The sequence below is a fragment of the Plecotus auritus genome (genome assembly GCF_963455305.1).
Source record: "Plecotus auritus genome assembly, chromosome: X".
In the NCBI taxonomy this organism is placed as follows: Eukaryota; Metazoa; Chordata; class Mammalia; order Chiroptera; family Vespertilionidae; genus Plecotus; species Plecotus auritus.
The window spans coordinates 23,047,386-23,063,879 of record NC_137784.1 but is presented as its reverse complement, the minus strand read 5'-3'; the positions used below and the strand labels follow the sequence as shown (position 1 = coordinate 23,063,879).

Sequence of the window (16,494 nt, the reverse complement as noted above, 5' to 3'; positions counted from 1 at the left end):
ATTTGTGCTTCCTTTCTCTTGCCTGTGAACACACAACCACGCAGGTCTAGCAGCCACCCGGGGCCTGCAGCAGACAGTACAAGCTCAAAAGGACTAAGCTCTAATATAAAACAGAAATTCTGGACACTGGCCTTTGTTTTGGCCTTGATGAAGACAAGGTTGAACTTTTTCCATGGCAAGACAGAGACAGGACATTGGGAACTGAGGAGGGGAACTCCTTTGATTTTGCATCACAAATAAATCTCACCACACCACAGTCTCCATGCGTGGGTCCTTGGAATGCTTTCCTCTTGATCCCGTGGAAGAATTCCATTTCCACCAACAACTTTTCCACTTATTTACGCATTCATTGGTTGATTCTTGTATGTGCCCTGACCCGAGATGGAAACCACAACCTTGGCATATCGGGAGGATGCTCTAACTGACTTAGCTAGCTGGCCAGAGCTGGTCACCTTACTTCTGCCTACAAATACTATAATATAAATTTGGGAAGGAGAACAAAAGGTATTGACTAACCGGAATAGGGGGAGGAAGAACAAGCATTAATGCCCTTGTTAAACAAAAATGTTTCCCTCCACAGCTGAAAGTCTTTTTAAAAGAAAAGATTTATTAAGCCATTGCTAGCAAAAAAAAAAAACACAAAAAACAAAACAAAAAAAAAGGACGGGCCTTGGGGCCTGGGTTCTAAACCCCTGCAGTGTGGCTAGGTAGAAAAGACAACATGTCCATCGTTCTGAAGTTTTGCAAGCCTTTTTCATGTATCAAGTAGGGGGAGAAATATGTAAGCCCTTTTGAAAGGATATAGACAAAGACGTGGGACAAGGTGAATCAGGGCTAGTTCTGGGATAGGCCAGCAGAGTCCATAAAGCTCATGTGTAAACAAAAAGTAGAGGCTCCTGACCAGCCAGTGTGGCTCAATGGTTGAGTGTTGAGCATCAATCTATGAACCAGGAGGTCACAGTTGGATTCCAGTCAGGGTACATGCCTGGGTTGCAGATCGATCCCCAATAGGGAGTGTGCAGGAAGCAGCCTATCAATGATTCTCTTTCATCACTGATGCGTCTATCTCTCTCCCTTCCTCTCTGAAATATATATATATATATATATATATATATATATATATATATATATATATATATATGTATTTTTTTTTTTTTAAAGCAGGGGCTCCTGGGGTTCAATGGCTCCTAGCTATTCTCTCTTTTTAGATAATCACAGAAATAGCCACCTGGAAGTTAATTTAATAACTCCAACCTACACTAAGAAATATGAGCAGTCTTTTGTTGGTTTTGCACTGTAGTTAACTGACTGACCCCTTTCTGTCTCTTCCTTCCACTCTCTGGCCTGCTGTAATTTAATTTAGGACATCTTAGAATTTTCTCCTTGTCACCCTCAACAAATCATCCCGTTGCAATACTTAATAGTTTACTCATCATCACAATCAACGAAAGATCTTTCTGCTTGGGAAATCAAAGACACTATATCACTTTAAAAGTCAGAATCTACATTAACCTAAAAGCTCAAGTAACATTCACGAACACACAGAACCCTCTGAACCTAGATCCAGAGGGAGATATTCAGTTGGAAAGTTTACTTTTAAAAAGGTCAAGTTATTCTCCCTGCAGTTACTGTAGACAAGTGATTTTAGAGATAGAGGCCCCTAGAGGTCTAAAGGAAATGCTATTATAATGCAAATAAACCTTCCTGCAACCCAGCTGTGACATTTGATACCAGAGAGAATATGACTGAAAATACACAGCACCACTCTGGCTTTTCTCAAGAGGAAATTGTCAGAGACAACTATAACTTGCAAGGACAAAAATCAAAACATGTGAATTTCCATTTATAGTTCAAAAGATGAGGACATTGGGGGCAGGTGGCAGGGGTGGGCTGCAGAATAGCTACCAAACAGAAATATTGAGTTCAGTTTGGGCCAAACAGTTCCAAAATGGGAAGCCAGAGAAAAGAGAACCCAGTTTAAATGAACTTCTCAGTCAGTAAGTGCCTTAAACAACACGTTATTCCTTTAACGTCTTCTATTGCACAGTGATTAAATGGGCGCCTACACAGCCCTGATTAAAAACATTTTCTAGGGCCCACTTCTCCAATTCCAGTTCTATAGCACTTAATGTTCCCTCCAAAATTGCTTTGGGGAGAGCAATCTCATGTCAGGGAAATTAATTCAAAAGTGCTTCTTACTAGGGCTGAGGGAAATTCGTACCTTTAATCCAAAACTCAGAAAATATCAGGCTTTAGATTGCTTTGGGAAGTTCACGAAATAAATTCAAGAATCCTGATATTGAGTGAGGTAACCTTTAGATAGTCTACATACACACTCAGTCTTTAAAACTATCATTTCAAAAATAAGTGATTACCAATATTCTTCAGTAGAACATACTTGATTACCCAAGTAAACTATTCAAATAGCATGTTTCGTAAGCATTAGCTTTTCTAAATATTTCCTTTTCAGAGGCCTTCATGACTTTGTGACACACTATGTATTTAACCTCTGAACGTGCACAGCTTAGTATTCAGCCACAGACTTAAAGGGACCCCTAATTCAGGTTTCTGTGTATTTTCTGTCTAGTCTCCTCCTTTCCAGTACTTTGTCCCACATACACACCTCCCTCCACTGGACACTCTTTCAGAACTCATGGGTGAAGAGAAGCAGAATATGCCACCCCAAAATATGCTTCTTTGGCTTATTGATTATTTGATTATTTGGGGCTGATTATTTTTGAGAGGCTTCAGACACAGGAGAATCTCTGAAAACAGAGAAGCTGTCCTTTAGTACATTTAAAAGGGAAATCTCCTTTTGTAAGGACATCTCCCTCTCTGTACTTGGGAGAATGACTCTAAATCTCTAGAAACTGACATAAAAATCTTACCCTTATTTACCGTGCTTTGCCTGAAAAACTCCCATAACTGCCTCCACCCACCTTCTTCTGCCTTTAGCTGGAGATGGTATTTAAGGTGGTGACATGGTCTACTTTGGCGAGTTACTCGGTTTTCCTGGGTCTCTCCCAGGAGGTACATACGTTATTAAATGTATGTTTGCTTTTCTCTTGTTAATCTGTCCTTTATTACTGGGGGTCTCAACCAAGAACCTAAAAGAGTAGGGAGAAAATTATTTTTGCTTCCCTACAGGGACAATGATGTGCATTGGGAGAGTTTGCTTGGCCTTATGTCCACTTGGGAACAGACTCCTCACAGCCTTTATACATGTGACTCTAATTCTTCCCTCCAAATGGATCCTCTAGCAAAAGCCATAACACAATTCTGGGAAGCATCATTAACATACATGATCCAAGGGGTACCACTGAACTAGAGTTGTGTGATGTTTAGGCCCTGTCTCATACTCCAGTTCTCTCCCTCTCCTTTCCTCTCTGAAATCAATAAAAATGTATTTTTAAAAAATAAAGTGTGAAATACAAACTAAATATATATAGAACTTCTAATAATTTTTGAGATCATCAGATTGACTGAAAAAGCAAGAACTACATATGCTGCCTACAAGAAACCCACTTTGAACTTAAAGATGGAAATAGGTTAAAAGTAAAAGCATCAAAATAAAGCTGGACTGATTATATTAATATCAAAGTAAATTTCAGAGCAAAAAAATAATACCAGCGATAAAGAGGGTCATTTGGTAATGATAAAGGAGTCATCAAGAGTATATAACAATCATAATTGTTTATGAACTTAATAACAGAACTTCAAAATACTTGAAGCAAAAAAAACCTGATAGAAATGAAAGGTGAAGTAGATAGTTCCATTAATTATAGTCAGAGATTTAAATACCCTGCTCTCAATAATTAATAGAACAAGTAAAAAGTCAGCAAATATATAGGAGACTTGACACTATCAACTAATGTGACCTAATGAACATCCACCAAGAACAGAATATGTACACATGGACTATTTACCAAGATAGATCATACTCTGGGCATAAAGCAAGTCTCAATAAATTTAAAAGGATTCAATTTATGCATTTATATGACCACAATAAAATTAAATTAGAAATAAATAATAGAAAGAACTCTGAAAATCCCCAAATAACACAACTCTAAAAATGCATGGGCAAAGAACAAATAAAAAGAGACATAAAGTACTTGAACTTATGAAAATGAAATATGGCATTAAAACTTGTGGAATACACCTAAGGCTGTGCACTAAACACCTATATTACAAAAGAAGAAAAGTCTGAAATCAATGACCTCAGCTTCCATGGTTAGCTGGGAAGTTAAGTGACTTGTACAAGCTGTATACAGAGTTTCTCTATACATAAATTATCTTCCTTTGGATTCTCTTTTTTTGAGATTCTTACTCTTGGCCTCTTTTGGTGACTGGTATTAAATGATGAATAGGCCACATCCCTTCTTTTTCTCATTCACCCCTCAGCTAGGAAGAAGTCCCTTACCTCCACTTGCATCTCCTTGGAAGCTTGAACAGAAACCAGTTTCAGACCTAGGAGAAAGAACACATGGGAAAAGCCATTTAGACCAGTTTCCAGTCTAGGCAAAAACAGTGCTCACTCCTCACTAGTAACCCACTCCACCTCACCTAAGTCTGAGATATCCACATAGAGTTTTGGGGTCCAAGCACTACACAGTATATATTATTGTCTGCTTGGGTTGCCAAAACAAAATACCATAGACTGGGTACTTTAAACAGCAAAAAAAAATTTATCTTCTCACAGTTCTGAACAGTGGGAAGTCCAAGATCAAGGTGCAGGCCAATTCAGTTCCTGGTGAAAGCTTTGTTCCTAGATTGATGATAGCCAGCTTCTCACTACACTGAGTGGCCAGATTATTATGATCTCTGAACGCATAATAATCTGGCCACTCAGTGTATATTCTATATAATAAAAGGTTAATATGCAAATTGTCCCCTCGACCAGGAGTTCAACCAGCAGGCAGGCCGGCCAACCGCCCATGTCCCCTCCCCCTGGCCAGACTGGCTGGACCCCACCCATGCACAAATTCATGCACCAGGCCTCTATATTGAGTGGCCAGATTATTATGCATTCAGAGATCATAATAATCTGGCCACTCAGTGTATACCCTCATATCCTCATATTGCCTTTCCTCAGGGCATGGGGGCGGTGGGGGGGAGAGAGACACACACACAAAGAGAAAGAGATATTATTATAAAGTCACTAATCCCACTCTGAGGTTCCCATCTTCATGACTTCATCTAACTTTGGTTCCAGTCATCATTATTTCCTTCGTGAAGACCCAGCACATATTAATTCATCACTTTCAACACCAGAAAAGAAGAGGAGCTCTTTATTAACTCAGGGCACATAATGACATTACAACATTAGTATAATATCCTTAACCAGAAGAAAGGGAGATATGCTGCAGAAGGGGATAAAAGACAGAGAAAGAACCCCAGAATAGTTGAATGCCGATGGAGCAAAAACATGACTTCTTATCCCATTTGATCTTGATTGTCAAAGACCTTAAGGTCTTGGCTCTACCAATCATTAGCTATGGGACTTGGACAAATTACTTCTCTGAACCTCAACTTCCACATTTGTAAAATGAGAACAGTAATAGAAACCACTTCTCGAATTTGTTGTGAGACCATGAGACTATAATGAAGAACACTTCAAAAATGTTGATTTCAACATTAATGTTGCCCATCATTTGGATCAGTGTCTTCTCAGCCATCATCTCCCACCGGAGGCAAACATCTGAGACACTGTATCACATAAATGTGTTCCCAGAGTTTATGCTCTTCCTCCTCTTTCCTGGTGTGAATATTTGGAGACATTAAACTGAGGTTAAATGCCTTTTCACCCAGTCTACATGCTTTCATAAATTTTAATAGTGTAAATTATATAATCCCTCCATGCCTTATTGTTTGAATCAAAAAGATACAACTATGTAGGTCAAATATTTTCCAGTGGATTTTTGGTTAGAGCATTGTCCTGATATGCCAAGGTTATAGTTTTAATCCCAGGTCAGGGTACATACAAGAAGCAACCAATGAATGCATAAATAAGTGTAACAAAGAATTGATGTTTCTCTCTTTCTTCCTCTCTCTCTCTAAAATCAATTTAAAAAGAAAATTAAAAGTCCATTAATACATTAATCAAATAAATATTTATTGAGTGTCCCCTAAGTATTGCTCTAGGTAGCAGTTATATGGCAGTGCACAAAATAGACTACTAGTAAAGTCTCTTATATTTCATACCGGTATAAATAACTACAATAATATAAACTTCTCAACGTCTGCTGACTTTGTTCCAAAACTTCTCTTTAGAATGGTCATTGTCTCCATTCTCAGATAAAGTTGTATTTAATTTGTATTTTGACAGTGCAAACTAAGGAATCTTTAGTGCTAGAGATGAAGTAATCTGGAGTTTATCAGATAAAATGAACATCAAGAAATGACATATAATAAAGAAAATAAGCATGCTAAGGAGAGAAAGAAAATCTCTTTGTGACATTCATTAATTTTTATTCTCTTTCATTCTCTTTAAAGGCTTATTTTATAATGTAAGAAGGGAGGAAACATCATGAGGTATTTATAATATATTACAAGCTCCAAATCCACAATAAATATATCTAAAACAAAATAAATGAATTTTAGAAGTAACTTCGGCAAGCTGACAACAATATGGAAAAATGATAACAGTCCATGTGTTTTCTTATCTTTACAGTTTTAAAAGTCACTGTGTAGTTGTTTTACTATACTTTAAAAATCAAGTTTTTGACAGGGCCCAGAGAGTCAGCTTCATTGCTAGTTAAGATAATCTTTGAACATTTATACCAGTCAGATCAAAACTAGCAAAAGTTTAGCTGCAATGCTCAGGATTGGGTTTCCTTTCTCAAAGTGAGTCCTTTGATACTAATCTGAGGGTGCCAGTTTTCTATTTCACTGGCCCCATGCCTCCTACAAGTTGCTGACTCATTTGATGGAGTGGAATTAAGAACCTGTCTGAATCAATAGGCATTTGTAGTACCGAGTGCTAATTCTCCCCTGGCATCCATTTTCTCTTTCTTCTAAGGAAATAGAAATTTTAGCTAGGCACAACATTAACAAAGGTCAGCAAGATCTTGGAAAGCAGCTCACAGGCATTGAAAGCAATAGCATTGGGGTAAATAAGAAAGATTTATAACATTCAGCACTGTTTGCTGCTTCTTGCTTCTTTCATTTTTATTTATTTGTAAATATACCCAATATCTTTTATTTTTATCCTCCTACACAACTCTGCATGGCTGCAAAATCTAGGACTCACAGAGCAAAGACAGCATTGGTCAGAAGACAAGTATCAGCTCCAACAAGAATCTCTAAAGTTCAATGGTCACCAACATTTTTTTCTTACCACCTCATCTGCCACACCTTCTCATCTGCCACACCTTTTTCCTTTTCTCATTATCCTATCAATTATTTCTTTTGGAAATAAATTCTCCAAGTTACATTCTAAGCACCAAATTTTTGACCAATGTCGGATACCCTCATCACGTTTTTGCAAATCTAAATCATCCTGTTGGGACCAAATGGGTTACCCACCGGCCCTGTGACCAGACTCTAAAAAGGAGGTAGTAGCCTCCAGCTCACCACTATGTTTTAGGAAGGCCTGTGTAACTGTTGATAGATCCAAGTTAAACTTTTCCATTAACTGCTGGATTCTTAATGGCAGTTCCCACTTCTGGTGGAGAAACTTTTTCTTCTTCTTCCTCATAAGACTTGTGTTTTTGAGTCTTCCTCAGGTGTGGGTGGATCATCATCACACATTGTTATGTATATTTCAAAATCCTCCACCACAACCTCCTCAAAGTCCCAGGTGGCTTCCATAAGCATCTTTTTGACTGCTTCTTAATTTTCCTTGAACTCTTCCTCTACAAATTCTCCTCCTCCTCCCCCTCCCTCTCCTCCTTCCCCTCCTCCTCCTCCTCCTCCTTCTCCTCCTTTTTCCTCTTCTTCTCCTTCTTCTTCCTCTTCTTCTTCAGGCAAGTCGGGAGTTCTCTTATTCTGTGGTTCCCCGCTATCAGCAGCCTCCAGGTCTTCCTCAGCTTTCTGCTTGACTTTCAGAGAGGACAGGCTCCACCAAGAGGTCCTTATGCTCCTGGCCCCGCAGGTGCTTTTATTATTATTTAAAAATATATTTTTAATTGATTTCAGAGAGGAAGGGAGAGGGAGAGATAGAAACATCAATGATGAGAGGGAATCATTGATTGGCTGCCTCCTGCACATCGAACTGAGCCCGCAACCCAGGCCTGTGCCCTTGACCAGAATCAAACCTGGGACCCTTTAGTCCGCAGGCTGACACTCTATCCACTGAGCCAAACTGGCTAGGGCCCCACAGGTGCTTTGAGAAGCGGTCTTTCAGGGACTGCCATGCGTGCTGCGTGAGCGAGCTTTTCTCCTTTGCTTTCCACAAGGCGTTGCCCATGATGGAGCTGGTCGAGCTGGCATTTTCCTTCACACGGGTCAAAATAGCCACATCATTTGCATCAATGAAAGATATGGAGCTGCCATCTTCCCTCAAAAGCAGAGTCCAGGAATGAGTGGGCCCATTGTCTTGGCCCAGATCCATCGTTCTGCCATGACTAACACAGGGCACTTGGAGAACTAGGCACAGAGCACAACTGACGGACCTGTGGTACTGCTCTGAACTGTGTCTTGCTACTTTTAACAGCATCTTACAGAGGGTTGGACCCCAGTCAGCTAGCTAGAGAGCAAATGAAAATGGAAGGGAACATAACTCTATCAAGAGTCATTTCAGTCTGTGGCCTGCAATTTCAGAGCCCCACACAACTGCAAATCTCTCTGCAACTCCACAGTGAGGCAGTTTAAAGAGGCTACAAAAAAGGAAGTCTTGGGAAGAGATAATACTGGGCTCCTCAAGTGCCTTCCTTCTTGACCAGTACATGAGAGCCAGAGCAGAGGTGAAGAGCATAATAAGAATGTCAACCTCCCACCCAAACTTAAGAAGTGCTAAGGAGGGGAGAAACCAAGATGGCGGCATAGGTAAACACCTAAACTGCTGCCTCACACAACAATTTCAAAACTACAACTAAAAGACAAAACGGACATCATCCAGAAAAATAGGAAGGCTGGCTGAGTAGAAATTCTACAACTAGAAGGAAAGAGAAAAGCACACTGAGACTCAGAGGAGTTGCAGGAGGCAGAGGTACTGAGACACGTGTGGAGAGGACTGGCAAGTGAGTGTGCAGCTGGCTTTCTCAAGCAGGAGGGAGACAAAAGCTCCCGACTGTGCTGAACTCCAGTTCTGGGCAAGACTCTGGGGACCCAGACTCATACGGGGTGAAACTGGATTGTCAGGAAAGAGAAAAGCACACTGAGACTCAGAGGAGCTGCAGAAGGCAGAGGTACAGAGGCGCGCGCACGGAGAGGGCGGGCAACTGAGTACGCAGCTAGCTTTCTCAATCGGGAGGGAGACAATAACCCCCGAATGCACTGAACTCCAGTTCTGGGCGAGACTCTGGGAACCCAGACCCATTCAGGGAGAAACTGGACTGTCTGGAAGTGGGCAGAACTCGAGGGCGGCTTTCTCTCAGAGGTGCTTGCAGTGATTACCACAGGACACTGAGACACAGGGGCCTATTAGGGCAGGGCTGACAGGAAACCAATGCTGTCTGCTCCGCCCTGAGACTCCGTCCCATCCAAGCTGAGCACAGAGGCTTTTGCAAGTCTTGTCTCATAAGGGTGGCTCCAGCACAGAAATTCTCCCAGTGTAGACACAGTTGATCCTCACAGCCAATTGGCCTGGAGGTCAATTCCTCCCACTGATACCAACAACAATCAAGGCTTAACTACAACCAGACTGTGCACACAGCCCACAAAGGGGTGCACCAAGAGCGTCCACCTCAGGTAACTGGGGAGGCTGAACCACTGGGCCCTATAGGACACCTAGCACACAAAGCCACTCTATCAACTCAGAGAAGCAGCAAAAATGCGGAGACAAAGAAACAGGTCACAAATGAAAGAAATGGAGGAAAGCAAATGACTGGATATAGAGTTCAAAACCACGGTTATAAGGTTTTTCAAGAATTTTCTAGAAAAGGCCAATAAATTTAGTGAGACCCTCGAGGATATGAAAAAGGACCAACTAGAAATTAAGCATACACTGACTGAAATAAAAAATAATATACAGAGATCTAACAGAATCAAGTCAAAGATTTGAAATACAAAGAAGCAAAAAACACTCAACCGGAAAAGCAAAAAGAAAAAAGAATCCAAAAATATGAAGATAATGTAAGGAGCCTCTGGGACAACTTCAAGTGTACCAACATCAGAATTATGGGGGTGCCAGAAGAAGAGATAGAGCAAGATACTGAAAACCTATTTGAAGAAATAATGACCAAAAACTTCCCCCACCTGGTGAAAGAAATAAACGTACAAGTCCAGGAAGCGCACAGAACCCCCAAAAAAAGGAATCCAAAGAGGACCACACCAAGACACATCATAATTAAAATGCCAAGAGCAAAAGACAAAGAGAGAATATTAAAAGCAGCAAGAGAAAAACAGTTAGTTACCTACAAGGGAGCATCCATATGACTGTCAGCTGATTTCTCAACAGAAACTATGCAGGCCAGACAGGAGTGGCAAGAAATATTCAAAGTGACGAATAGCAAGAACCTACAACCAAGATTACTCTACCCAGCAAAGCTATCATTCAGAATTGAAGGGCAGATAAAGAGCTTCACCGATAAGAAAAAGCTAAAGGAGTTCATCACCACCAGACCAGTATTATATGAAATGCTGAAAGGTATTCTTTAAGAAGAGGAAGAAGAAAAAGGTAAAGATAAAAATTATGAACAACAAATACATATCTATCAAGTGAATCTAAAAATCAAGTGAATAAAAGATCTGATGAACAGAATAAACTGGTGAACATAATAGAATCAGGGACATAGAAAGGGAGTGGACTGACAATTCTCAGGGGAAAGGGGTGTGGGGGGTGCAGGAAGAGACTGGACAAAAATCGTACACCTATGGATGAGGACAGTGGCGGGGGCTAAGGGCAGAGGGTGGGGTGGAACCGGGTGGAGGGGAGCTATGGGGGAAAAAGAGGAACAATTGTAATAATCTGAATAATAAAGATTTATTAAATTTAAAAAAAAGAAAAAAAAAAGAAACGCGAAGGAAGGAACTATCAAGTTGAATGATAGGAAGCTGAGTCAGCAGAGAGAACAGCAAAAAGGAAAAGAATATGCTTTGAAGAGATCGTGGGCTATAGTTACTTCTTTTTGTTTGTTTTCAAACAAAAGCTTTTGTCATCTTTTTACATTAAAAAAATATTATTGTTGAATCATCTTTCTTCCTCTGGAGCTGTGCTTGGGGCTACTCTAACACTCTGTCTCTTCATTACCAGTCAAGGAGTGGGTCTCTTGAGTATGAAATAGCTGCAGAGCCTCTTTGAAGTACTTGGGAAGCAGGAAGCTATCAGCATTCCCTGCAGTCAGCATCACCTCATTGGCAGAACAGAAGGTAATGTCGGGTGTCTGTTGATGAACAGGGCCACTTAGCAATTTGGCCACATGTCACTGATGACACCAGGGTTCCCAGGCAGTCCTGGGGCCAGGTGGATGTGAATTCTTCCTGGACAGAACAGGTCCTTGAGCAAGATGGATGGCCAGTGCTGTCAGAATGTACCATGGATGAGCATCAGAGACAGGGCCTGTGGTGTCTCCAGGGACAGCAGCTCCAACCCAGTTACCTGCAGCTGTTATGGGGGGGGGTGTTCCTCCCAGGATAGAAATTAAGGGAGGAGCCATAATTAACAGAGGAGGCGAAACAGAAACAGATTTGGAAGGAAAGAAGTTTATTAAAGACGAAGTGAGAAAGCTCAGTGTACTGAGGCAGCACACACTACATGGAGAATAGTATGGCTCCCCAATTTACTTCTGGGGTCTGGCTTACATAGTAACATCCTTCCTCTTCCCCCTTTGCTGGGCTGGCACTTCTCACGCAGGTGCTGGGCAGATTCCTTTGTTCCTCAGTTTCCCACCAGCAGGCTGACACTGGTTTGTGCAGGCAGAGTAGACTTTTTTGTTCTCCAGGTTCTTCTCTTGGCTCTCTGGCTCTGATTCACACAGACGCAGAAGAGCTACATACTCTAACATACAACGTATGCTTCATTAACATCTTAGGTCTCCACTCAAGGGTGTGTCTTTTCCCTGGATTTGACTTTGGGGTTAAGTGGCCTCCTACACAGGGAGTGACTTTGATTGGCCTGGATGAGAGGGCCAGTGCTGGGGTCCCCCTGCTGCTTCCCATTGTTGTCCACCATGCACTGCACATCTTCAGCTGGAAATGTGAGAAACTTGGTCAGCTATAGGAGGGTGCCTAGGGACACAAAGCTGTTCACCCCCATGGGAAGACCCAGCTTCAGGGCCCATGGTGCAGGGCTTGGTCAGGTTCTTGGGGTCAGTGAGCCCTTCTACCCCTGGGCCCTGCTGCTTCCTGCCTCCTTCCACCAGAGGAGTTCATGGCCAAGATAGATTCTCAGCGCCTGGCAGCTGATCCTGCCTGATACTTACTTCTACATGTAACTGACAAGCAGCATATAGATCAGAAGCCTATTAAATGTGAGAGGAAGTCTGGAGGCCCAAGAAAACAAAACCTGGTTTGCAAATGCCAATATGACTAGGGCCTCTATAGGGGAGGAAAAATAATTTCCCCTCTATATTTCTAGGTTCCTGCCTGAGACCCCCCTGTAATAAAAGACAGACTAACAAGGGAGAAAAGCAAACAGAAGTTTAATAACATGTATACCTCCTGTATACATGGGAGAGACCCAGGAAAACTGAGAGACTCCTAAAAATGATCCAAGCCACCATCACCTTAAATACAAAAGTAGATGTTGGGGGTGGGAAGTCAGTTAGGGGCAGATGAGGCCATTTATAATCACTGGAAATGAACCTTCTAAAGAGAGGGTAGAGACTAGGGCCATAGAGGACAATGGACATGGGGTACCCTTAACAGAACAGAGTTTAGGGCTGTCTGATGAGCTAACTAAGGAATTTAATCAAATGCTAGCACAAGGAGGAGCTTTTGCATTTCCAAACCAGTAGGATGCAATAATTGCCATAAACTGATGACTACTGAGTGGTTCTGTTGCTGGAGGAGTTAATAGGACAGATCTCCTAGACACAAGTGGGCATGAGGTTGAGGTTCTTGAGGCGCCACTGAAATAAGCATTTTCAGAAGCCCCCAGGGGAGAATGAGATGTGGTAAAAGGCTCCATTTGTGTGCAGTTACATTTGTCAGGTTCCACAGCCCCATGCCCCTTAAGCCAGTCCTGAAGGAGGTGCAGCTGGGGATCCAGCAGAGCCAGAAGCAAGGCCAGTGTCCAGAGCTTCCTCCATGTTGCAGCTGGGTGTGGTTCAGCATTCGGGCTAATTCAAGTCATTGGTCCATGTGTGGAGCCCCACATAGCTGTGAGCCACGTGGATGCAGGGGAGCACAACCCCTGCAATAGGAGAGCCAGGAGCCCAGTGTGTGTGTGTGTGTGTGTGTGTGTGTGTGTGTGTGTGTGAGAGAGAGAGAGAGAGAGAGAGAGAGAGAGAGAGAGAGAGAACTTCCTTTGTTCAGAAGTTTAAATATTCAAGATTTGAGCCCTTGCAGTGGCCATGCCTATTCTGGCCACTGACTCATTTCCAGGTGTGACTGACAGACAGGTTGGCACCTTCCCAGGTCACTCAGACCTCACTGGGCATGCGCCCAAACTGCCTTTGTCCAGTGCATTCCCCCACTGATCAGCAGGGAACAGACTTGCAGAGTATTACATTAGCAAAGCTATATAAATGGCATGCCGATATTATCTAATCTTCCCTTTACTCCATTCCTGTCAAATAATAACCAGATTATTATAACGGTATCAGTTCCAATTCTCCCTTTCCAGAATCAGCATTTCTTGTTACCTTGATTCTATTACTCTATAATGTTGTCCATGGGGCACAACACTTGTCTTATTTTTTACAGATTGCAGGATCACAAGGAGATACCTAAACCTGACATAGGGGATCACACATCACTAAGAGATGGTGGACTTTGAGATATATGTGGTATAGGAGAGGAAAAAATATTTTCCCTTTGCCTTTCTAGGTTCTTGGCTGAGACTCGACCCCACCCCTTATGTAATAAAAAACAGATTAACAGGAGAAAAACAAAAGTTTAAGTATATGTGTACCTCCTGTATACAAGGGAGATACCCAAGAAAACTGACTAATTCCCCCAAATGGTCCCAGCCACCAACTTAATTACTTTCAGTTAAAGATAAAAGATATTGGGGGTGGGGGAGGCCAGTTATGCAGGTTATCAGGAAAGCACAGTAAATAAGGGTAAGGTTGTTAATTGATAAGAATTTCTAGAGATTTAGTCATCCTCCTCTTCCTAGTAATCTCCATTTACAAGTATATTCTATGTGTGGGAAGGAGGGGATGCATAGATGTTTGTGTGGCCAGAATAGCAAAATGTCAACGGCTAATGGTTTTCCCCCAATGTCTCTTTGCCCCTTCTATCATAATAGAATCATGAGCTGAGTATGTGGCCACCTAAAATACAAACTTTATTTCCCAGTCTCCCTTATAAATAGATATGGTCATGGGTCAGCCGTGGGCAAACTACGGCCCGCGGGCCAGATCCAGCTGTTCTATCCGGTTCTCTTGCTCTCCCCTCCACTCCTTTACTTTGAATTTATATTAGTTCACACAAACACTCCATCCATGCTTTTGTTCCGGCCCTCCTGTCCAGTTTAAGAACCCATTGTGGCCCTCGAGTCAAAAAGTTTGCCCACCCCTGGACTAGGTTCTGGCCAATGGCATGTGAGAGGGAGTGATGTGTGTAACTTCCAGGTTATGCCCCTTAAACGCTAAGCACATGTTTTTTCCTTTCCTCCTTCCCACTAGTTAGACTACGGAGGTGGTAGACAAGATCTGGAATCAATAGACCATGAAAGCATTCTAAGGATGGCAGAACAAAATAGAAGGAGCCTAGTTTTCTGACACTATAGAGCAGTGGCTCTCAACCTTTCTAATGCCGTGACCCTTTAATACAGTTTCTCATGTTGTGGTGACCCCCAACCATAAAATTATTTTCGTTGCTACTTCATAACTGTAATTTTGCTACTGTTAATGAATCGTAATGTAAATATCTGTGTTTTCTGACGGTCTTAGGCGACCCTGCTAGCAGTTCTCAACCTGTGGGTCACGACCTACAGGTTGAGAACCGCTGCTGTAGAGCATCATACTACCCTAGACTTTTATAGGAGATATTTTATTTATCTTTTATAGAGTCATACTTATAGCTTAATTAATAAGTAATTACATATCACAATCTAATTCTAGACACCACAAAGAAAATAGACTATTTTTTAGCTTTGTATAGGAGTGACAACTTCTGTAGCTTCGAGCAATATGAAATATAAAATGTGATAAAAAAGGATTAATGACTATATCATATTAACAATTCATTCAAATTTATAAGAAAGACACCTAAAATCTGTAGATAAGACAATAGTCAATTAATTCTTGAGGAAATACATTGAAAGAAAATTACTTGGAAAATGTTTTTCCTGTACAGACATCAGAGTGAAACTTAAACGTAAGATTTTAGTTTACACCTAATAATTATATTAGCTAATACTTATTGAGGACCTATTTCATGTTAGGCACTATGCTACATATTTTTTATTATTTAATCTTCACAATATTTTATATATGAGAAACTGAGACTTGAACAGGTTAAACAAATCACCCAAGGTCATATAATTAGGAAGCGCTCAGAGCAGATTTCAAACCCAGGGGTGTCTGACTTCAGTCAGTACTCTCAACTACTAAACTGTATTGCCTCCCATACCAAAATAACATCCTATATAATGAGAGGAATATGCTAATTATCCCTTATGCTGAGGTGTAACGACTGACTGCATAAGGACAGGATCACGGATCTGCAGGAGGGTGGGGCAGCAAACTACAAGCGGCCTGTGGAAAGCTACAGGAGGGGGCAGGGAAGCAAGCTATGTGGGGGATGCGGGGGGAGCTACAGGAGGGTGGGGCAGTGGGTGGAGAGCTCAGGAGGGTGGCAGCGACCTACTGGAGCACGGATTCGTGTGCAGGGCTACTAGTTTATAATGATAACACACAATGCAGAAAAGACTGGTAAAGTGGTTTACTCATTCATTACTGTCCAGTTTGCTCTCAGATACCTCACTGCTCTTCTCTGGCTCTGTTCTGTATCATAGAAAACTAAATTTTCCAGGTTCCTTTGTTCCTTTAGTTTTTGCCCAATGGACAGTACTTGCAGAAGTTTGGAGAGCAAGAAGAAGAAAGAGTTTCAAAGTATTTTTCTCCCTCTCTCTTTCTGCTTCTTACAACACCTCCTCCATGGGTCCAGCTTTTGCCAGGCCAAACCTCCTTTGATGGTCCCAGCTAATACCAGGCAGTTCTGAGTAGGCAGACCCAGTCATGGTTGTAGTTCCCTTTGGACAACCCTGGTTTCTGATCCAGGTGT

At 41.7% G+C, this 16,494-nt stretch overlaps 1 pseudogene across 1 annotated transcript; it reads right to left on the bottom strand.

The window, feature by feature from the left end:
- Positions 1-11,279: 11,279 nt before the first annotated feature.
- On the bottom strand, positions 11,280-12,471 carry LOC308239203 (tRNA 2'-phosphotransferase 1-like; annotated as a pseudogene). Its single transcript has 2 exons — positions 12,197-12,471; positions 11,280-11,704 (listed from the first exon to the last, which is right to left on the bottom strand). The product of its transcript is annotated as a tRNA 2'-phosphotransferase 1-like (transcript).
- Positions 12,472-16,494: the final 4,023 nt, after the last annotated feature.